Here is a 24,363-nt window from a genome sequence, read left to right on the forward strand (position 1 = left end):
GCGCCCTCACACGCACGCTCCTCCTAAAGCGTTGTCGTACCCTCACCTGGACCCTAAACCGTCCCCGTCCCCTAACCCTAACCCTAGCCCGAACCCTAACCCTGACCCTTCCCCGAAGCCTGACCCTCATCCGTCCCCTAATCCTAACCGTACGCTGACACTAACCCGCGCCCTCACACGTACGCTCCCCCTAAAGCGTTGTCGTACCCTCACCTGGACCCTAAAGCGTCCCCGTCCCCTAACCCTAACCCTAGCCCGAACCCTAACCCTAACCCTTCCCCGAAGCCTGACCCTCACCCGTCCCCTAATCCTAAGCCGTACGCTAACACTAAACCGCGCCCTCACACGTACGCTCCCCCTAAAGCGTTGTCGTACCCTCACCTGGACCCTCAACCGTCCCCGTCCCCTAACCCTAACCCTAGCCCGAACCGTAATCCTAACCCTTCCCCGAAGCCTGACCCTCACCCGTCCCCTATACCTAACCCGTACGCTAACACTAACCCGCGCCCTCACACGTACGCTCCCCCTAAAGCGTTGTCGTACCCTCACCTGGACCCTAAACCGTCCCCATCCTCTAACCCTAACCCTAACCCTTACCCGAAGCCTTACCCTAACCCGTCCCCTAATCCTAACCCATACGCTAACACTAACCCATGCCCTCACACGTACGCTCACACTAATCCATTGTCGTACCCTAATCAGTCCCCTAAAACGTCCCCGTCCCCTAACCCTAACCTTATCCCTTACCCGAAGCCTTACCCTAGCCCGTCCCCTTATCGTAACCCGTACGCTAACACTAACCCGTGCCCTCACACTTACGTCACCCTAAACCTTGTCGTACCCTAACCTGTCCCCTAAACTGTCCCCGTCCCCTAACCCTAACCCTAACCTGTCCCCTAAACCGTCCCCGTCCCCTAACCCTAACCCTTCCGCTAACCCGTCCCCTAACCCGTCCCCTAATCCTAACCCGTCCGCTAACACTAACCCGTGCCCTCACACGTACGCTCACCCTAAACCGTTGTCTTACCCTAACCTGTACCCTAAACCGTCCCCGTCCCCTAACCCTAACCCTAACCCTATCCCTTACCTGAAGCCTTACCCTCACCCGTCCCCTAATCCTAACCCGTACGCTGACACTAACCCGCGCCCTCACACGTATGCTCCCCCTAAAGCGTTGTTGTACCCTCACCAGGACCCTAAACCGTCCCCGTCCCCTAACCCTAACCCTAGCCCGAACCCTAACCCTAACCCTTCCCCGAAGCCTGACCCTCACCCGTCCCCTAATCCTAACCCGTACGCTAACACTACCCCGCGCCCTCACACGTACGCTCCCCCTAAAGCGTTGTCCTACCCTCACCTGGACCCTAAACCGTCCCCGTCCCCTAACCCTAACCCTAGCCCGAACCCTAACCCTAAACTTTCCCCAAAGCCTGACCCTCACCCGTCCCCTAATCCTAACCCGTACGCTGACACTAACCCGCGCCCTCACACGTACGCTCCCCCTAAAGCGTTGTCGTACCCTCACCTGGACCCTAAACCGTCTCCGTCCCCTAACCCTAACCCTAGCCCGAACCCTAAACCTAACCCTTCCCCGAAGCCTGACCCTCACCCGTCCCCTAATCCTAACCCGTACACTAACACTACCCCGCGCCCTCACACGTACGCTCCCCCTAAAGTGTTGTCCTACCCTCACCTGGACCCTAAACCGTCCCCGTCCCCTAACACTAACCCTAGCCCGAACCCTAACCCTAAACTTTCCCCAAAGCCTGACCCTCACCCGTCCCCTAATCCTAACCCGTACGCTAACACTAACCCACGCCCTCACACGTACGCTCCCCCTAAAGCGTTGTCGTACCCTCACCTGAACCCTAAACCGTCCCCGTCCCCTAACCCTAACCCTAGCCCGAACCCTAACCCTAACCCTTCCCCGAAGCCTGACCCTCACCCGTCCCCTAATCCTAACCCGTATGCTGACACTAACCCACGCCCTCACACGCATGCTCCCCCTAAAGCGTTGTCGTACCCTCACCTGGACCCTAAAGCATCCCCTAACCCTAACCCTAACCCTAGCCCGAAGCCTAACCCTAACCCTACCCCGAAGCCTGACCCTCACCCGTCCCCTCATCCTAAACCGTACGCTGACACTAACCCGCGCCCTCATACGTACGCTCCCCATAAAGCGTTGTCATACCCTCACCTGGACCCTAAACCGTCCCCGTCCCCTAACCCTAACCCTAGACCGAACCCTAACCCTAACCCTTCCCCGAAGCCTGACCCTCACCCTTCCCCAATCCTAACCCGTACGATGACACTAACCCGCGCCCTCACACGCATGCTCCCCCTAAAGCGTTGTCGTGCCCTCACCTTGACCCTAAACCGTCCCCGTCCCCTAACCCTAACCCTAGCCCGAACCCTAACCCTGACCCTTCCCCGAAGCCTGACCCTCATCCGTCCCTTAATCCTAACCCGTACGCTGACACTAACCCGCGCCCTCACACGTACACTCCCCCTAAAGTGTTGTCGTACCCTCATCTGGACCCTAAACCGTCCCCGTCCCCTAACCCTAACCCTAGCCCGAACCCTAACCCTAACCCTTCCCCGAAGCCTGACAATCACCCGTCCCCTATTCCTAACCCGTACGCTGACACTAACCCGCGCCCTCACACGTACGCTTCCCCTAAAGCGTTGTCCTACCCTCATCTGGACCCTAATCCGTCCCCGTCCCCTAACCCTAACCCTAGCTCAAACCCTAACCCTAACTATTCCCTGAAGCCTGACCCTCACCCGTCCCCTAATTCCTAACCCGTACGCTAACACTAACCCGCGCCCTCACACTTACGCTGCCCCTAAAGCGTTGTCCTACCCTCATCTGGACCCTAATCCGTCCCCGTCCCCTAACCCAAACCCTAGCTGAAACCCTAACCCTAACCCTTCCCCGAAGCCTGACCCTCACCCGTCCCCAATCCTAACCCGTACGATGACACTAACCAGCGCCCTCACACGCACTCTCCCCCTAAAGCATTGTCGTACCCTCACCTGAACCCTAAACCGTCCCCGTCCCCTAACTCTAACCCTAGCCCGAACCCTAACCCTAACCCTTCCCCGGAGCCTGACCCTCACCCATCCCCTAATCCTAACCCGTACGCTGACACTAACCCGCGCCCTCACACGTACGCTCCCCCTAAAGCGTTGTCGTACCCTCACCTGGACCCTAAACCGTCCCCGTCCCCTAACCCTAACCCTAGCCCGAACCCTAACCCTAACACTTCCCCGAAGCCTGACCCTCACCCGTCCCCTAATCCTAATCCGTACGCTGACGCTAACCCGCGCCCTCACACGTACGCTCCCCCTAAAGCGTTGTCGTATCCTCACCTGGACCCTAAACCGTCCCCGTCCCCTAACCCTAACCCTAGCCCGAACCCTAACCCTAACCCTTCCCCGAAGCCTGACCCTCACCCGTCGCCTAATCCTAACCCGTACGCTGACACTAACCCGCGCCCTCACACGTACGCTCTCCCTAAAGCATTGTCGTACCCTCACCTGGACCCTAAACCGTCCCCGTCCCCTAACCCTAACCCTAGCCCGAACCCTAACCCTTCCCCGAAGACTGACCCTCACCCGTCCCCTAATCCTAACCCGTACACTGACGCTAACACGCACCCTCACATGTACGCTCCCCCTAAAGCGTTGTCGTACCCTCACCTGGACCCTAAACTGTTCCCGTCCCCTAACCCTAACCCTAGCCCGAAACCTAACCCTAACCCTTCCCCGAAGGCTGACCCTCACCCGTCCCCTATACCTAACCCGTACGCTAACACTAACCCGCGCCCTCACACATACACTCCCCCTAAAGCGTTGTCGTACTCTCACATGGACCCTAAACCGTCCTCGTCCCCTAACCCTAACCCTAGCCCGAACCCTAACCCTAACTCTTCCCCGAAGCCTGACCCTCACCCGTCCCCTATTCCTAACCCGTACGCTAACACTAAACCACGCCCTCACATGTACGCTCCCCCTAAAGTGTTGTCGTACCCTCACCTGGACCCTAAAGGGTCCCCGTCCCCTAACCCTAACCCTAGCCCAAATCCTAACCCTAACCCTTCCCCGAAGCCTGACCCTCACCCGTCCCCTAATCCTAACCCGTATGCTAACACTAACCCGCGCCCTCACACGTACGCTCCCCCTAAAGTGTTGTTGTACCCTCAGCTGGACCCTAATCCATAACCGTCCCCTAACCCTAACCCTAGATCGAACCCTAACCCTACACCTTCCCTGAAGCCTGACCCTCTCCCGTCCCCTAATCCTAACCCATATGCTAACACTAACCCCCGCCCTCACACGAACGCTCCCCCTAAAGCGTTGTCGTACCCTCACCTGAACCCTAAACCGTCCCCATCCCCTAACCCTAACCCTTGCCCGAACCCTAACCCTAACCCTTCCCCGAAGCCTGACCCTCACCCGTCCCCTAATCCTAACCCGTTCGCTAACACTAACCCGCGTCCTCACATGTGCGCTCCAACTAAAGCGTTGTCGTACCCTCACCTGGACCCTAAACCGTCCCCGTCCCATAACCGTAACCGTAGCCCGAACCCTAACCCTAACACTTCCCCGAAGCCTGACCCTCATCCGTCCCCTAGTCCTAAACTGTACGCTAACACTAACTGACGCACTCACACGTACGCTCCCCCTAAAGCATTGTCGTACCATCACCTAGATCCTAAACCGTCCCCGTCCCCTAACCCTAACCCTAGCCCGAACCCTAAACCTAACCCTTCCCCGAAGCCTGACCCTCACCCGTACCCTAATCCTAACCCGTACGCTGACACTAACCCGCGCCCTCACACGTACGCTCCCCCTAAAGCGTTGTCGTACCCTCACCTGGACCATAAACCGTCCCCGTTCCCTAACCCTAACCCTAGCCCGAACCCTAACCGTAACCCTTCCCCGAAGCCTGACCCTCACCCGTCCCCTAATCCTAACCCGTACGCTGACACTAACCCGCGCCCTCACACGAACGCTCCCCCTAAAGCGTTGTCGTACACTCACGTGGACCCTAAACCGTCCCCGTCCCCTAACCCTAACCCTAACCCTAGCCCGAACCCTAACCCTAACCCTTCCCCGGAGCCTGACCCTCACCCATCCCCTAATCCTAACCCGTACGCTGACACTAACCCGCGCCCTCACACGTACGCTCCCCATAAAGCGTTGTCGTACCCTCACCTGGACCCTACACCGTCCCCGTCCCGTAACCCTAACCCTAGCCCCAACCCTAACCCTAACCCTTCCCTGAAGCCTGACCCTCACCCGTACCCTAATCCTAACCCGTACGCTGACACTAACCCGCGCCCTCACACATACGCTCCCCCTAAAGCATTGCCGTACCCTCACCTGGACCGTAAACTGTCCCCGTCCCCTAACCCTAACCCTAGCCCGAACCCTAACCCTAACCCGTCCCCGAAGCCTGACCCTCACCCGTCCCATAATCCTAACCCGTATGCTGACACTAACCCGCGCCCTCACACGTACGTTCCCCCTAAAGCGTTGTCGTACCCTCAGCTGGACCCTAAACCGTCCCCGTCCCCTAACCCTAACCCTAGCCGAACCCTAACCCTAACCCTTCCCCGAAGCCTGACCCTCACCCGTCCCCTAATCCTAACCCGTACGCTGACACTAACCCACGCCCTCACACGTACGCTCCCCCTAAAGCGTTGTCGTACCCTCACCTGGACCCTAAACCGTCCCCGTCCCCTAACCCTAACCCTAGCCCGAACCCTAACCCTAACCCTTCCCCGAAGCCTGACCCTCACCCGTCCCCTAATCCTAATCCGTACGCTGACGCTAACCCGTGCCCTCACACGTACGCTCCCCCTAAAGCGTTGTCGTATCCTCACCTGGACCCTAAACCGTCCCCGTCCCCTAACCCTAACCCTATCCCGAACCCTAACCCTAACCCTTCCCCGAAGCCTGACCCTCACCCGTCGCCTAATCCTAACCCGTACGCTGACACTAACCCGCGCCCTCATACGTACGCTCTCCCTAAAGCCTTGTCGTACCCTCACCTGGACCCTAAACCGTCCCCGTCCCCTAACCCTAACCCTAGCCCGAACCCTAACCCTTCCCCGAAGATTGACCCTCACCCGTGCCCTATACCTAACCCGTACGCTAACACTAACCCGCGCCCTCACACATACACTCCCCCTAAAGCGTTGTCGTACCCTCACATGGACCCTAAACCGTCCTCGTCCCCTAACCCTAACCCTAGCCCGAACCCTAACCCTAACTCTTCCCCGAAGCCTGACCCTCACCCGTCCCCTATTCCTAACCCGTACGCTAACACTAAACCACGCCCTCACACGTACGCTCCCCCTAAAGTGTTGTCATACCCTCACCTGGACCCTAAACCGTCCCCGTCCCCTAACCCTAACCCTAGCCCAAATCCTAACCCTAACCCTTCCCCGAAGCCTGACCCTCACCCGTCCCCTAATCCTAACCCGTATGCTAACACTAACCCGCGCCCTCACACGTACGCTCCCCCTAAAGTGTTGTTGTACCCTCAGCTGGACCCTAATCCATAACCGTCCCCTAACCCTAACCCTAGATCGAACCCTAACCCTACACCTTCCCTGAAGCCTGACCCTCTCCCGTCCCCTAATCCTAACCCATATGCTAACACTAACCCCCGCCCTCACACGAACACTCCCCCTAAAGCGTTGTCGTACCCTCACCTGAACCCTAAACCGTCCCCATCCCCTAACCCTAACCCTTGCCCGAACCCTAACCCTAACCCTTCCCCGAAGCCTGCCCCTCACCCGTCCCCTAATCCTAACCCATTCGCTAACACTAACCCGCGTCCTCACACGTGCGCTCCCACTAAAGCGTTGTCGTACCCTCACCTGGACCCTAAACCGTCCCCGTACCCTAACCGTAACCGTAGCCCGAACCCTAACCCTAACACTTCCCCGAAGCCTGACCCTCATCCGTCCCCTAGTCCTAAACTGTACGCTAACACTAACTGACGCACTCACACGTACGCTTCCCCTAAAGCATTGTCGTACCATCACCTAGATCCTAAACCATCCCCGTCCCCTAACCCTAATCCTAGCCCGAACCCTAACCCTAACCCTTCCCCGAAGCCTGACCCTCACCCGTCCCCTAATTCCTAACCCGTACGCTAACACTAACCCACGCCCTCACACGTACGCTCCCCCTAAAGCGTTGTCCTACCCTCATCTGGACCCTAATCCTTCCCCGTCCCCTAACACTAACCCTAGCCCACACCATAACCCTAACCCTTCCCCGAAGCCTGACCCTCACCCGTCCCCTAATCCTAACCCGTACGCTAACACTAACCCGCGCCCACACACGTACCCTCCCCCTAAAGCGTTGTCATACCCTCACCTGGACCTTAAACCGTCCTCGTCCCCTAACCCTAACCCTAGCCCGAACCCTAAACCTAACCCTTCCCCGAAGCCTGCCCCTCACCCGTCCCCTAATCCTAACCTGTACGCTAACACTAACCCGCGCCCTCACACGTACGCTCCCCCTAAAGCGTTGTCGTACCCTCCCCTGGACCCTAAACCGTCCCCGTCCCCTAACCCTAAACCTAGCCCGAACCCTAACTCTAACCCTTCCCCGAAGCCTGACCCTCATCCGTCCCCTAATCCTAACCCGTACGCTGACACTAACCCGCGCCCTCACACGTACGCTCCCCTTAAAGCGTTGTCGTACCCTCACCTGGACCCTAAACCGTCCCCGTCCCCTAACCCTAACCCTAGCCCGAACCCTAACCCTAACCCTTCCCCGAAGCCTGACCCTCACCCGGCCCCAATCGTAAACCGTACGATGACACTAACCCGCGCCCTCACACGCACGCTCCTCCTAAAGCGTTGTCATACCCTCACCTGGACCCTAAACCGTCCCCGTCCCCTAACCCTAACCCTAGCCCGAACCCTAACCCTGACCCTTCCCCGAAGCCTGACCCTCATCCGTCCCCTAATCCTAACCGTACGCTGACACTAACCCGCGCCCTCACACGTACACTCCCCCTAAAGCGTTGTCGTACCCTCACCTGGACCCTAAAGCGTCCCCGTCCCCTAACCCTAACCCTAGCCCGAACCCTAACCCTAACCCTTCCCCGAAGCCTGACCCTCACCCGTCCCCTAATCCTAACCCGTACGCTAACACTAAACCGCGCCCTCACACGTACGCTCCCCCTAAAGCGTTGTCGTACCCTCACCTGGACCCTCAACCGTCCCCGTCCCCTAACCCTAACCCTAGCCCGAACCGTAATCCTAACCCTTCCCCGAAGCCTGACCCTCACCCGTCCCCTATACCTAACCCGTACGCTAACACTAACCCGCGCCCTCACACGTACGCTCCCCCTAAAGCGTTGTCGTACCCTCACCTGGACCCTAAACCGTCCCCATCCTCTAACCCTAACCCTAACCCTTACCCGAAGCCTTACCCTAACCCGTCCCCTAATCCTAACCCATACGCTAACACTAACCCATGCCCTCACACGTACGCTCACACTAATCCATTGTCGTACCCTAATCAGTCCCCTAAACCGTCCCCGTCCCCTAACCCTAACCTTATCCCTTACCCGAAGCCTTACCCTAGCCCGTCCCCTTATCGTAACCCGTACGCTAACACTAACCCGTGCCCTCACACTTACGTCACCCTAAACCTTGTCGTACCCTAACCTGTCCCCTAAACTGTCCCCGTCCCCTAACCCTAACCCTAACCTGTCCCCTAAACCGTCCCCGTCCCCTAACCCTAACCCTTCCGCTAACCCGTCCCCTAACCCGTCCCCTAATCCTAACCCGTCCGCTAACACTAACCCGTGCCCTCACACGTACGCTCACCCTAAACCGTTGTCTTACCCTAACCTGTACCCTAAACCGTCCCCGTCCCCTAACCCTAACCCTAACCCTATCCCTTACCTGAAGCCTTACCCTAACCCGTCCCCTAATCCTAACCCGTACGCTGACACTAACCCATGCCCTCACACGTACGCTCACACTATACCATTGTCGTACACTAACCTGTACCCTAAATCGTCCCCTAACCCTAACCCTTACCCGAAGCCTTACCCTAACCCCTCTCCTAATCCTAACCCGTACGCTGACACTAACCCTTGCCCTCACACGTATGCTCACTCTAAACCGTTGTCGTACCCTAACCTGTACCCTAAACCGTCCCCATCCCTTAACCCTAACCCTAACCCTTACCCGAAGCCTTACCCTAACCCGTCACCTAATCCTAGCCCATACACTAACACTAACCCGTACCCTAACACGTACGCTCATCCTAAACCATTGTCGCACCCTAACCTGTACCCTAAACTGTCCCTCTCCCCTAACCCTAACCGTAACCCTTACCTGAAACCTTACCCTAACCCGTCCCCTAATCCTAACCCGTACGCTAACACTAAACCTTACCCTTACATGTACGCTATCCCTAAACCGTTGTCATACCCTAACCTGTACCCTAAACCGTCCCCATTCCCTAACCGTAACCCTAACCCGAAGCATTACCCTAACACTTACCCTAATCCTAAACGGTACACTAACACTGACCTGTACCCTAACACTTTCGCTCACCCTAAACCATTGTCGCATCCTAAACCATACCCGTTCCCTAACCCTAACCTTAACCCTAACCCTAAACCCACTTATAGCACTATAGCTCAGGAAAATTAAAATAACAAGAAACAACCACCGCAAAGTTTAGGGCTGCTCTGTTTACAAGAGCCTCGACTACGGTACAAATTAAATATCCTTGAAAGAGAGAAATGGATAAAGAAGTTTTCGTACTTACGTACAATGGAATATCACTCAACAATGAAATCAATGTCGTCCGGCCCGTACAAGCATAATGAATGGATTTAGGTACGATGATTCAAAGGAAATAAGTCACACAGAAAAAGAAACTTATCATAAGATATCACTTATAGAGGGAATGTAAACTTGGCTACACATGAACTGAATTACAAAACAGAACAGAGTCTCACATTTAGAAAACAAACTTATGCTTTCTTAAGGGGAATGGTGAGTTGGGGTGCTGCGTAAAACCAGAGATTGAAATGAGCACAGATACTATTCCATAAGCCAAATATGGAATAGACGAGATATACTCCTTGCTCAACGAATTAGACTCAACACCGCCTATTCACCGCAGAGGAATATATCTGACAATAAGAATATTAAAACATATGTATCTATATGTCTCCGTAAGAGAATCAAGTGTGTGTAGAGCAGTATACACAGCCGTGAAAATCAACTAAACCCCATTATTAAAATAAATTTCAAAAACAAAGACAGTGAAGGAGAGAAAGTTCTTAAATAATTCGTTCAGGGCTTGTGATGAAACTTGGATTTACCACATCTACACCCACAGCTGGGTGAGACATAAGGCAGGACATTTGGGGCTGAGAGGATTGGTGAGGTTCGGTGAGCAAATGCAGACCCTTTGAAGTAATACTGTATGCTACCCATTCCCTGGGTCCCAACTCTCCTGGTTTAAGGGATTCTTCCTACAGCTAAAACATGCATGGGAAACCCAGAGGATTGTACACCATGTGATCGGGCAACGTTTCTAAAACCCATCTCATTTTTTGTCCCCTGGTACACGGGTTCGCCATTCCAGACGCTTTACTAAAAATCTCCCCACGTGGAGAGTCAGTGCCTTAAAACTCCTGTTTGGCACAGTTAGCAATTTCTGCGGAGGTTGAACGGGAATAGGGAGAACCAATGAGAGACTAGCTGTAGGTGTTTGGACGGTCACATTTCACTCTAATTTCCCACCAGGAAGAGGAATTAACAAAAGGCTCAGCGTGCCGTGATGAAACAAGATTAGGGCCTGAAGCAATCCTGCAGTTCTGCGGCCAGCCCACAAGAAAGCGAGTTGAAGAAAGGACCTCAGGGGCACTGTAATTCATAAACCTGCAGAGTTATAAATGACAGCTATCGTCCAAAAATATATTGAGGTAAGGCTGCGAAGAGGACTTGAAAGCATGGCACAATTGCAGGAAATATATTTCAGGAGGTAGATGGAAACTGCATTTAAAGCATATGAAAAGCGGCAGAACTTTGACAATGATGCACTTGGCCAAAAAGGGCGTATGCGTTTTTTTCCTGAATACATGCAGGAAAAAACGCATACGCTCTTTTTGTCCAAATAAGCAAGCCTGCAACGGAGATCTGCACTACAATGAAGTCTCACTTCCCACCGGTCAAAAGGGCCATCTGAAAAAAGTGTAAAAACCAGAAAGGCAGGACAGGCCATGGAGAACAGGGAGCCTTGTTATGCTGATGGGCGGGATGTAAATGGCCAACAGCCACTCTGGAGAAGTGTATGGTGTTTCCTGAAACCTCTAAAAAACAAAGCTACAGAGCCTAGGTTGCTTCCACTTATGGCCTATAGCTTAGGAAAATTAAAATCAACAAGACACAGCCACCCCAAAGTTTAGGGCTGCTGTGTTTACAAGAACCTCGACTACGGTACAATTTAAATATCCCAGAAAGAGGAAAATGGATAAAGAAGTTGTGGTACTTATGTACAATGGAATATCACTCAGCAATGAAATCAATGTCATCAGGCCCGTAGCAGCATAATGAGTGGATTCAGGTACGATGATTCTAAGGAAATAAGTCACACAGATAAAGAAACTTATCATAAGATATCACTTATAGAGGGAATGTAAACTTGGCTACACATGAACTGAATTACAAAACAGAACAGAGTCTCACATTTAGAAAACAAACATGTTTGCTTAAGGGGAAAGGTGAGTTGGGGTGCTGCATAAATCCAGAGATTGAAATTAGCAGAGATACCGTTCCATAAGCCAGTAATAGACAAGATATACTCTTTGTTCAACGAAGTGGACTCAACACCCCCTATTCACCGCAGAGGAATATATCTGACTAGTAAGAATCTTAAAACCTATGTATTTATATGTCTCCGTAAGAGAATCAAGTGTGCATCGAGCGGCATAAACACAGCAGTGCAAATCAGCTAAACCCCATTATAAAAATAAATTTCAAAATCAAAACACAAAGACAGTGAAAGAGAGAGAAATTCTTAAATAACTCGTTCAGGGCTTGTGATGAAACCTGGATTTACCACATCTACACCCACAGCTGAGTGAGGCATAAGGCTGGACACTTGGGGCTGTGAGGATTGGTGAGGTTCGGTGAGCAAATGCAGACCCTTTGAAGTAGTACTGCGTGCTACCCATTCCATGGGTCCCAACCCTCCAGGTTTAAGGGATTCTTCCTACAGCTAAAACATGCGTGGGAAACCCAGAGGATGGTCCACAGTGTGATCGGGCAAGGTTTCTAAAACGCATCTCATTATTCGTCCTCTGGTACTCGGGTTCGCCATTCCAGACGCTTTACTAACAATCTCCCCACTTGGAGAGTCAGTGCTTGTAACCTCCTGTTTGGCACATCGTTTGGCAGCGATGTACTTGGCCAAAAAGGGCGTATGCGTTTTTTCCTGAGTATATTCAGGATAAAACGCATACACACTTTTTGGCCAACCAAGCAAGCGGGAAATTCAAATCTGAACTACAAAGAAGTCTCATCCTAACACGTACCCTAACCCTATCCCGCTACCGTACCCTAACGTGTACCTGAGACCGTACCCGTTCCCTAACCCTAACCCTTACCCTAAGCTGTACACGAACACTAACCCGTACGCTAACATGTACCCTAACAGTAACACATAGCCATACACTAAACTTTATCCTAACCCTACCCCGTATCCTAACCCTTTCCCTAAACCGTACCATAACCCGTATCCTAATCCTAACCCATCCCCTAACACTAACCCATAACCTAACCCGTACCCTAATCCTAACCCATACACTAACACGTACCCTAACCCTAACCCGTTGTCATACCCTAACCTGTAACCTAATCCGTACCCATTCCCTAACCCTAACCCTTACACTATCCCGTACCATAATCCTAACCTGTACACTAACACTAAACCGTACCCTAACACTTACCCTACTCCTAACCCGTGGTCATACCCTAAACTGTACCCCAAACCATACCCGTCCCCTAACCCTAACCCTAAACCTTACCCTAAACCATACCCTAATCCTAACCCGTACACTAACACTAAACTGTACCCTAACACGTACCCTAACCCTAACCCTTTGTTGTTCCCTATCCTGTACCCTAAACTGTACCCCTTCCTTAACACTAAACCTAACCCTAACCCGTACCTAACACTAACCCATACACTAAACCTAACCATAACCCTGAACGTAAACCGTACCTGAATCCTAACCCATACCCTAACACTAACCCATACCTTAACCCGTACCCTAACACTAAACCATAGCCATACCCTAAACTGTACCCTAACACTAACCCGTACCATAACCATAACACTAAACCATACTCTAAGCCGTACAATAATCCTAACCCGTACCCTAACCCTAAACCTTACCCTAAACCCTAATCCTTACCCCTAGCTTAATTTTGTTTTTTTGTATTTAAAAAAATATTTTCTTGGGTTAAAACAAACTAGCAGAACAACAAAATAGGGGGCTTCGCTGGTGGTGCGGTGGTTAGAATCTGCCTGCTAATGCAGGGGACACAGGTTCGAGCCCTGGTCTGGGAGGATCCCACATGCCATGGAGCAACTAGGCCCATAAGCCACAACCAGTGAGCCCTCGCATCTGGAGCCTGTGCTCTGCAACAAGAGAGGCCGCAATAGTGAGAGGCCCGCGCACCGAGATCAAGAGTGGCCCCCCACTTGCCACAACTAGAGAAAGCCCTCACACGGAAACTCAGACCCAACACAACAAAAATAAATAAATAAATAATAAACTCCTACCCCCCCCAAAAAAAAGAACAACAAAATAAAACAGAAAGTAACCTGAGTGTCCCTCAAAAAGCTAAGTCTGAAATAGTTGGTACTTCTGTTCTATGGACTGTTATGTAGCCTATAAAAAGTGTGAGAGCTAAATCTGTTTTTCTACAGTGAGAAGCATGATATTCCAGATGTATAGAACACCTGGATAAAATGAGAACTCTACACATTATGCTGGTCGTTTCAGTAAATGGGAAAGGATGGCAAGTGGTAAAATATTATCTTTTCCTTTAATTTTTTAAATTTCACTTGTTACAAAGAACTTCAATTATAATTGTACTTTAAAAAAGTAACAATGGAAATTTAAAAGAAAAAATATATATTGTGTGTTCAGTTACGTTTCATAGAATTATGAAATGCTCCACCCTCTGGCCATTACCTGAAAAAGCAGCTTTAAAACCTATGCTAATTGTCACTTCATATGAACAAGTCCTGCAGGGCTGTAAAGGAAACCTGCCTTCATCATGTCTTGCGGGAGGTAAAGGCCAAAGTATTTCAAAATGTGGCACATATTTCAAGAAAACCATTTGAAGAACTAAGCTGTAATAACCGTTTGAAAAATAAAAGGACATGCCTGAAAGCTCAATTTCAAAGGATTATGAGACACATGCAAATCCAACCACACAGAGGTATCAGCTCACACCATTCAGAATAACCATCAGGAAAGAAACTACAAACGATCAATGCTGAAGAGCTTGTGGAGAAATGCATACCCTTAATTTGAAGTGGGACGTAACCTGGTAAGAGTCACTAATGGGAACAGGGTGGAGGCGCCTTTAAAAGGTCAACATTGAGCTACCATATGATCCAGCAGGCCCACTCCTGGGCCTATAACATAAGAAGACAGAGTTGGAAAGACACAGGCAGGCAAATCTGCACTGCAGCAGTACTACAATAGCCAAGACATGGAGGCAACCAAAAGTCCATCAACAGATGAGTGGACAAAGAGGAACTGTTACACGTAGAGATGGAATATTAGCTCGGGAAAAAAATGAAACGATGCCATTTGCAGCACCATAGATGAGTCTAGAGGTAACCATGCAACTTGTAGTAAGTGAGAAAGCGAAAGACACCTAACGTATATCACTTATAAGTGTTACCTGAAAATTGATAACAATGAAGATATTTCCACAGAGAAAGGCAATCACAGATTCATTGAACAAACTTATGGTTCCCCAAATCGAAAGGTGTGAGGATTGGATACATTACGATATTGGGGTTAACATAGATATAGAAACACATGTGAAATATATAATCACCAAAGACCTACGGAATACCAAGAGAAGACTACTCAACATTGTGTCATAACCTACCTGGGAAAAGGTTCCGAAGAAGAATAGATATATGTATGTGTGTGAAAGAACCACATCTTGCACACCTAGAACAAAAAAAAAAATTGTAATCAAATTTGCTGCGATAAAAAATAAAAATTAAATTAAAAATATGAACAAGAAATAATGAGACATAAACTGAAAGGAATTTTTCCTGGCACATCTCATTCTAATTTTCAACCTAGAACAGGACTTCCATTAAGGCTCTGTTGCCCTGGTAACCAGATTTGGTAAAGGAGAAATGCTGCCGCCTTGTGGCTGTTTCACACAACAGCAGCTTTAAACTAAGAGGTAATGGTCACTTAATATTCAAAATATGTGCAGCACTGTAAAGGACACCGGGCCTCAAAAAATGTCCTGGGGTCGTAATCGACCAGAAAATTCAAAAGACGTCAACATTTCAAGAAGACAATGTCAAGAGGCATATTTTACGCACATTTTGTCTTTTCTTTTTTTTCTCTTTAAAATAAAAGGAAATTGAAAAATGCGCAACATCAGCAATGAATAAAGCCATGCAAATCCAATTACAGAAATGTTCACCTCACAGCCGTCAGAATGTTCTTCAGCAAAGAGTCTACAAAGAATAAATGCTGAAGGGGTTTCAGAGAACTGTGTACCCTCCAGCTGCTGGGGGGATGTAAACTGGTAACAGCCAGTAGTGAGAACATAATGGAGGTGCGTTTAAGGGTAAAAATTGAGCTACCATGTGATCTGATAGGTCCTTTGATGTGCCTATCACCTGAGTAGAGCAGAATGGAAAAGACACAGGCTGGCAATCCTGCACTGCAGGAATATTTAACATAGCCAAGACTTGGAAGAAACCAAAATGTCCATCAACAGAAAAACGCACAAAGAGGAAGTGGTCCATGTAAACAATGGAATATTAGCCATGGAAAACAATGAAACAGTGCCGTTTGCACCACCATATAAGGACCTAGAGATAATCACTCAAATTAAAGAAAGAAAGTGAAAGACAGATATCCTATGACATCACTTCTAGGTGTTACCTAAAAGTTGATACTCATGAACTTATTTCCAAGAGAAGGAAAAGCATGGATTAAGAAAAAAAAATTATGTTTAACCAAATGGAAAAGTGTAAGGAATGTGTGAATTAGGATATGAGGGTTAACAGACATGTACTAATACATATGAAATATATAATCACAAAATACCTATGGAATACCAAGAGAGGTCTAGGCAACACTCTGTAATAACCTACACGGTAAAGAATGCAAAGATAAATGACAGATACATTGATATAATGAACCAGATTCTGTACACCTAGGAGAAATAAAATATTTTTATCAAGTTTGCTCTGATAATTAATAAAAATTAAATTTATAAAACAAACAAGAAGTAAGGAGATATAAGCTCTTGGGGATGTGCTCTGGCACATTCCACTCTAATTTGCAGCCTACTAACACGATTTCCAGGAAGGCTCTGCTGCCCAAAAACCCAGAGTTGGAAATGTAGAAATTCTGCTGCCTTGTGGCCGTTTTCCGCAAGAGCGGCGTTAAGCCCACAGCTAATGTTCTCTTAACATTCACAAGGACTCAGGGCTGCAAAGGACACCTGCCCTAAACAACTGTGCTGAGGTAGGGAATGGACAATAAAATTCAAAACGGGCAAATTTTTCAAGACGATAGTATGAAGAGGTAAGTTTGACTCACTCTCTTGTTTAAAAAAAGGAAAATGGGTGAAAGCTCAACCTCAGGAATTATTAGACTCATGCAAATCTAATGTACAAAAAGGTTTCAACTCACACCAGTCGACTGACCATCAGCAAAAGGTCTACAAACAATAAATTCTGAAGGGGTTTTAGAGAACTGTGTACCCTCTAGCTGCTGGTGAGATGTAACGTGGTAAGAGCCAATAATGAGAACAGAAAGGAGCTACGATTAAAAGTAAAAGTTGAGGTACCATTCGATGCAGCAGTCACACCACTGGGCCTCTCACCTGAGAAGACCAGAATCGAGAAGACGCGGGCTGCAAAAGCTGCACTGAAGCCTTATTCACAATAGCCAAGACAGTGAAGCCACCAAAATGTCCATCAACAGATGTATGGATGAAGAAGAAGTGGTCCACGCTCAGAATAGCATATTAGCCATGGAAAACAATGAAACACTGCTATTTGAGGTGCCATAGATGAGCTTGGAGATAATCACAGAATATGAGGTAAGTCAGAAAGCAAAAGACCTATATCCTATGATATCACTTATAGGCGTTATCTAATAACTAACACAAATGAACATATTTCCACAGAGAAAGACACTCACAGACTTAGATATTAAGTATGCTTATCTAAAAGGAAAGGTGGGCAGAATGGATAAATTAAGATTAACGTTACCATACGTATACAAATACATATAATAAACATGTATCAAAAAGACGGACCATATAGCAAGGGAGGTCTACGGAACACTGTAATATTTTACATGGGAAGAGGATCTGAACATGAATAGACACATATATTGTACAAATGAACCAGATTGTGTACATCTGGACAACCAATATCTAATCATTACCCCGATTAAATAAATTTTAAAAACCAAGAGGTAATGAGACATAAACTTATGGGCGTTCCTCCTGGCACATTCCATTCTAACTTAAAACCTAGGACCACGACTTCCAGAAAGGCTCTGCTGCCCTAGTACCCAGATTTGGGAAAGGACAAATGCTGCCTCCTTGTGGCCGTTTCCCACAACAGCAGCTTTAAACCCAGTGCTAATGGTCACTAAATATTCACCAAAGTTGCAGTTCTGTAATGACATCTGCCCTCCAAAAAAATCCTGGGGTTGTATATCCACCAAAAATTCAAAAGAGGGCAACCTTCCAAGAAGACAGCTTCAAGAGATATATTGTACTCACACTTGATTTTTAAGAGAAAGGAAAAAGACGTGGAAAATGATGAATTTTAGGAATTTTTAAAGTCATGCAAACCCAAATTACAAAAACCTATCAGGTCACAGCAGTCAGATTGGCCATTAGAAAAATGCTGCAAACTATAAATGCTGAAGGGATTGTGGAGAAGTTCGTACCCTCGGTTCTAAGGGAGACATGGTAAGAGCCACTAATGAAAACACAATGGAGGTGCTTTGAAAAGGTAAACATTGAGCTACTAGTCAATCAGTCACACCCACTGCTGGGACTATCACCTGAGAAAATGAGAATCAAAAAGTCACAGGCTGGCAATCTTGCACTCCAGCAATATTTAATATAGCCAACACTTGGAAGCAAAGAAAATGTCCCTCAACAGAGCAATGCACCAAGAAGTGGTCCATATACACAATGGAATATTATTCCAATAAAAATATAAATTAAATTTAAAAAACAAACAAAAGTAAGGAGACATCAGCTTTTGGGGGTTTATCCGGGCACATTCCACTCTAATTTATAACCGAGGAAGACCACTGGCCGGAAGCTCTGTTTGCCTACCAGCATGGGGAACAAAGAAAGGCTGCCGCAATCTGGCCGTTACCTGCAAAAGCAGCTTTAAAGCCTGTGCTAATGGTCTCTTCATGTGAACAAGTACTGCAGGGCTGTAAATGAAACCTGCCCTCAAAATGTTTTGAGGGAGGTAATGGCCAATAAATTTCAAAATGTAACACATACTTTAGAAAACACTTTGAAGAGCTAAGCTGTAATCACAGTTTGAAAAATAAAAAGGACATGCCTTAAAGCTCAATTTCAAAGGATTATGAGTCATATGCAAATTCAACCACAAAGAGGGATCAGCTCACACCAGTCAGAATATCCATCAGCAAGAAAACTACAAACAATAAATGCTGAAGCCATAAAAAGAAACGAAATTGAGCTATTTGTAATGAGGTGGATAGACCTAGAGTCTGTCATACAGAGTGAAGTAAGTCAGAAAGAGAGAGACAAATACCGTATGTTAACACATATACATGGAATTTAAGAAAAAAAAATGTCATGAAGAACCTAGGGGTAAAACAGGAATAAAGACACAGACCTAGTAGAGAATGGACTTGAGGATATGGGGAGGGGGAAGGGTAAGCTGTGACAAAGGGAGAGAGAGGCATGGACATATATACACTACCAAATGTAAGGTAGATAGCTAGTGGGAAGCAGCAGCATGGCACAGGGAGATCAGCTCGGTGCTTTGTGACCGCCTGGAGGGGTGGGGTAGGGAGGGTGGGAGGGAGGGAGACGCAAGAGGGAAGTGATATGGGAACATATGTATATGTATAACTGATTCATTTTGTTGTAAAGCACAAGCTAGCACACCATTGTAAAGCAATTATACTTCAATAAAGATGTTAAAATAAATAAATAAATAAATGCTGAAGGTGTTGTGCAGAAATGCATACCCTCAACTTTAAGTGGGATGTAACCTGGAAAGAACCACTAATGAGCACAGAATCGTGGTGCATTTAAACGGTAAACCCTGAGATACCAAATGATACAGGAGGCCCACTCCTGGGCCTATAATATAAGAAGACAGAATTGTAAAGACACAGGCAGACAAATGTGCAGTGCAGCAGTATTACAATAGCCAAGACATGGAGGCAACCAAAAAGTCCATCAAGAGGTGAGTGGACAAAGAAGAACTGGTACATGTACAGATGGAATATTAGCTAGGGAAAAAAATGAAACAATGCCATTTGCAGGACCGTAGATGATTCTAGAGGTAATCAGGCAAATTGTACTAAGTCAGACAGCAAAAGACACATATCCTATAATACCACTTATAGGTGTTAGCTAAAAATTGATAACAGTGAAGATATTTCCACAGAGAAAGGCAATCACAGATTCATTAAACAAAGTTATGGTTCACCAAATGGAAAGGTGTGAGGACTGGATACATTAGGATATTGGGGTTAACATAGATATAGAAACACATGTGAAATATATAATCACCAAAGACCTACGGAATACCAAGAGAAGACTACTCAACATTGTGTCACAAGCTACATGAGAAAACGATCTGAAGAAGTATAGATACATGTATATGTGTAAAAGAACCACATCTTACACACCTAGAACAAACAAAACATTTTAATCAAATTTGCTCTGATAAAAAATAAAAATTAAAAAAAGAACAAGAAAAAAAAGAGAAAAAAGGAAAAAAAAGAACAAGAAGTAATGAGACATACACTTAAGGGGCTTTTTGCTGGCACATTGCATTCTAATTTACAACCAGAACACGACTTCCATTAAAGCTCTGTCATCACTAATAAAGCAGCTTTATAAGCACTGTTGAAGGTAGCTTAAAAGAATTCTCACTAATTATTGACAGTAACAAGAAAACAAACAAAAGGAAAAATCTCACGGCAAAAAGTATACATAGAGTAAGGGTAGTAGATCAAACACTTATTAAACTTCTGTAAAGAATAAAAGACAACAGTAGTATTTTTTTTAAAAGAGAGGGCCCAAATAAATCAGAAATGAAAGAGATGATGTTACAAGAGCCACCACAGAAATACAAAGTATCCTAAGATACACACAGGGTAACTCAGGGCTCAGACTGGACAGAGCCCACTCTCCATTCCCCTGTACATGACTTACAGGAGCCTCAGGAACTGAGGAGGGGGTCCTTGAGGAGAGGCACAAGATAGAAGATGTTAGGCATTAACATGACTGCATTCATCTTAAACGTGCCTGAACTACATTCACACGAGATGATTTTGTCCTGTATGTACATCAGCACCTCTAGTCGGAACTGCAGATCTTTGGCTTCACCACCTCTATGACAGCATTAGCTTCACCTGCTGTGGACCGTCTCCTATAGGATTTCTAGAACCACAAAGCATCGAAGCTTCACAGGACCCAGAGTCTGTGCGACTCCACTCCTAGTCTCAGAGTCTCAACTGCACTCAGAGACTCAGAGTCTCAACGGAGACTCCACTCTTGGAGGACACACACAAAGTAGTGTGCACATCAGGACCCAGGGGAAGGAGCAGTCACCCCGTAGGTGAATGATCATACCTAGCTGCTAGTTTTAGAGGGTCTCCTGCAGAGGCGGGGTGTGGCTGCGGCTCACCATGGGGACAACGACACTGGCAGCAGAAGTTCTGGGAAATACTCCTTGGCGTGAACTCTCCCAGAGTCCACCATTAGCCCCACCAAGAGCAAGGTAGGCTCCAGTGCTGGGTCGCCTCAGTCCAAACAACCAACAGGGAGGGAGCCCAGCCCCATGCATCAGCAGACAAGCGGATTAAACTTTTTATTAAACTTTTATTTAATCCACAGACAAGCAGATTAAAGCTCTGCCCACCAGAGCAACACCCAGCTCTACCCACCACCAGTCCCTCACATAAGGAAGCTTGCACAAGCCTCTCAGATAGACTCAATCACTGGAGAGCAGACAGCAGAAGCAAGAAGAACTACAATTCTGCAACCTGTGGAAGGAAAACCACATTCAGAAAGATAGAGAAAATGAAAAGGCAGAGGACTTTATACCAGATCAAGGAACAAGATAAATCCTCAGAAAAACAACGAAATGAGGTGGGGATAGGTAACCTTCCAGTAAAAGAATTCGGAATAATGATAGTGAAGATGATCCAAGACCTTAGAAAAATAATGGAGGCAAAGATCGAGAAGATGCAAGAAATGCTTAACAAAGACCTAGAAGAATTAAGGAACAAACACCTAGAAGAATTAAAGAACAAACAAACAGAGATGAACAATACAATAACTGAAATGAAAAATACACTAGAAGGAATCAGTAGCAGAATAACTGTAGCAGAAGAACGGATAAGTGACCTGGAAGACAGAAAGGTGGAAATCACTGCCATGGAACAGAATAAAGAAAAAGAACGAAAATAAATGAAGACACCCTAAGAGACCTCTGGGACAACATTAAATGCAACAACATTCATATTATAGGGGTCCCAGATGGAGAACAGAGAGAGAAAGGACTCGAGAAAATATCTGAAGAGATTATAGTTGAAAACTTCCCTAGCATGGGAAAAGAAATAGCCACCGAAGTCCACGAAGTGCAGAGAGTCCCAGGCAGGATAAACCAAAGGAGAAAAATGCCGAGACACATAGTAATCAAATTGAAAAAATTAAAGACAAAGAAAAATTATTAAAAGCAACAAGGGAAAAATGACAAATAACATACAACAGAACTCCCATAAGGTTAACAGCTGATTTCTCAGCAGAAAATCTACAAGCCAGAAGGGAGTGGCATGATAAATTTAAAGTGTTGAAAGGGAAGAACCTACCACCAAGAGTACTCCACCCAGCAAGTATCTCATTCAGATTTGACGGAGAAATCAAAAGCTTTACAGACAAGCAAAACCTAAGAGAATTCAGCACCACGAAACCAGCTCTACAACAAATGCTAAAGGAACTTCTCTAAGTGGGAAACACAAGAGAAGAAAAGGACCTACAAAAACAAACCCATAACAATTAAGAAAATAATAATAGGAACATACATATCGATAATTACCTTAAACGTGAATGGATTAAATGCTCCAACCAAATGACACAGGCTCACTGAAAGGATACAAAAACAAGGCCCATATATATGCTGTCTACAAGAGACCCATTTCAGACCTAGGGACACATACAGACTGAAAATGAGGGGATGGAAAAATATATTCCATGCAAATGAAAATCAAAAGAAAGCTGGAGTAGCAATACTCATATCCGATAAAATAGATTTTAAAATAAAGAATGTTACAAGAGACAAGGAAGGACACTACATAATGATCAAGGGATCAATCCAAGATATAACAATTATAAATATATATGTACCCAACATAGGAACACCTCAATATATAAGGCAACTGCTAACAGCTATAAAAGAGGAAATCAACAGTAACACAATAATAGCAAGGGACTTTAACACCTCACTTACACCAATGGAGATCATCCAGACAGAAAATTAATAAGGAAACACAAGCTTTAAATGACACAATAGACCAGATAGATTTAATGGATATTTATAGGACATTCCATCCAAAAACAGCAGACTACAAGTTCTTCTCAATGGCACACGGAACATTCTCTGGGATAGATCACATCTTGGGTCACAAATAAAGCCTCAGTAAATTTAAGAAAACTGAACTCATATCAAGCAGCTGTTCCGACCACAATGCTATGAGATTAGAAATCAATTACAGGGAAAATAACGTAAAAAACAAACACATGGAGGCTAAGCAATACGTTTCTAAATAACCAAGAGATCACTGAAGAAATCAAAGAGGAAATCAAAAACTACCTAGAGACAAATGACAACAAAAACACGATGATCCAAAACCTATGGGATGCAGCAAAAACTGTTCTAAGAGGGAAGTTTATAGCAATAAAAGCCTACCTCAAGAAACCAGAAAAATCTCAATAAACAATCTAACCCTACACCTAAAGGAACTAGAGAACGAAGAACAAAACCCAAAGTTAATAGAAGGAAAGAAATCATAAAGATCAGAGCAGAAATAAATGAAATAAAAACAATAGCAAAAAAAAAAACAATAGCAAAGATCAATAAAACTAAAAGCTGGTTCTTTGAGGAGATAAACAAAAATGATAAACCTTTAGCCAGACTCAAGTAAAAGAGGGAGAGGACTCAAATCAATAAAATTAGAAATGAAAAAGGAGAAGTTGCAACAGACACCACAGAAATACAAAGCATCCTAAGAGACCTCTACAAGCAACTCTATGCCAATAAAATGGACAACCTGGAAGAAATGGACAAATTCTTAGAAAGGTATAACCTTCCAAGACTGAACCGGGAAGAAATAGAAAATATGAACAGACCAATCACAAGTAATGAAATTGAAAGTGTGATTAAAAATCTTCCAACAAACAAAAGTCCAGAACTAGATGGCATCAGAGGTGAATTCTATCAAACATTTAGACAAGAGCTAACACCCAATCTTCTCAAACTCTTCAGAACTTTTCAGGGGAAGGAACACTCCCAAACTCATTATATGAGGCCACCATCACCCTGATACCAAAACCAGACAAAGATACTACAGAAAAAGAAAATTAGAGACCAATATCACTGATTAATATAGATGTAAAAATCCTCAACAAAATACTAGGAAACAGAATTGAACAACACATTAAAAGGATCATGCACCATGATCAGGTGGGGTTTATCCCAGGGATGCAAGAATTCTTCAATATACACAAATCAATCAATGTGATACACCATATTAACAAATTGTAGAAT

The sequence above is a fragment of the Pseudorca crassidens genome, chromosome 20 (assembly GCF_039906515.1).
Source record: "Pseudorca crassidens isolate mPseCra1 chromosome 20, mPseCra1.hap1, whole genome shotgun sequence".
NCBI classification, from domain to species: Eukaryota; Metazoa; Chordata; class Mammalia; order Artiodactyla; family Delphinidae; genus Pseudorca; species Pseudorca crassidens.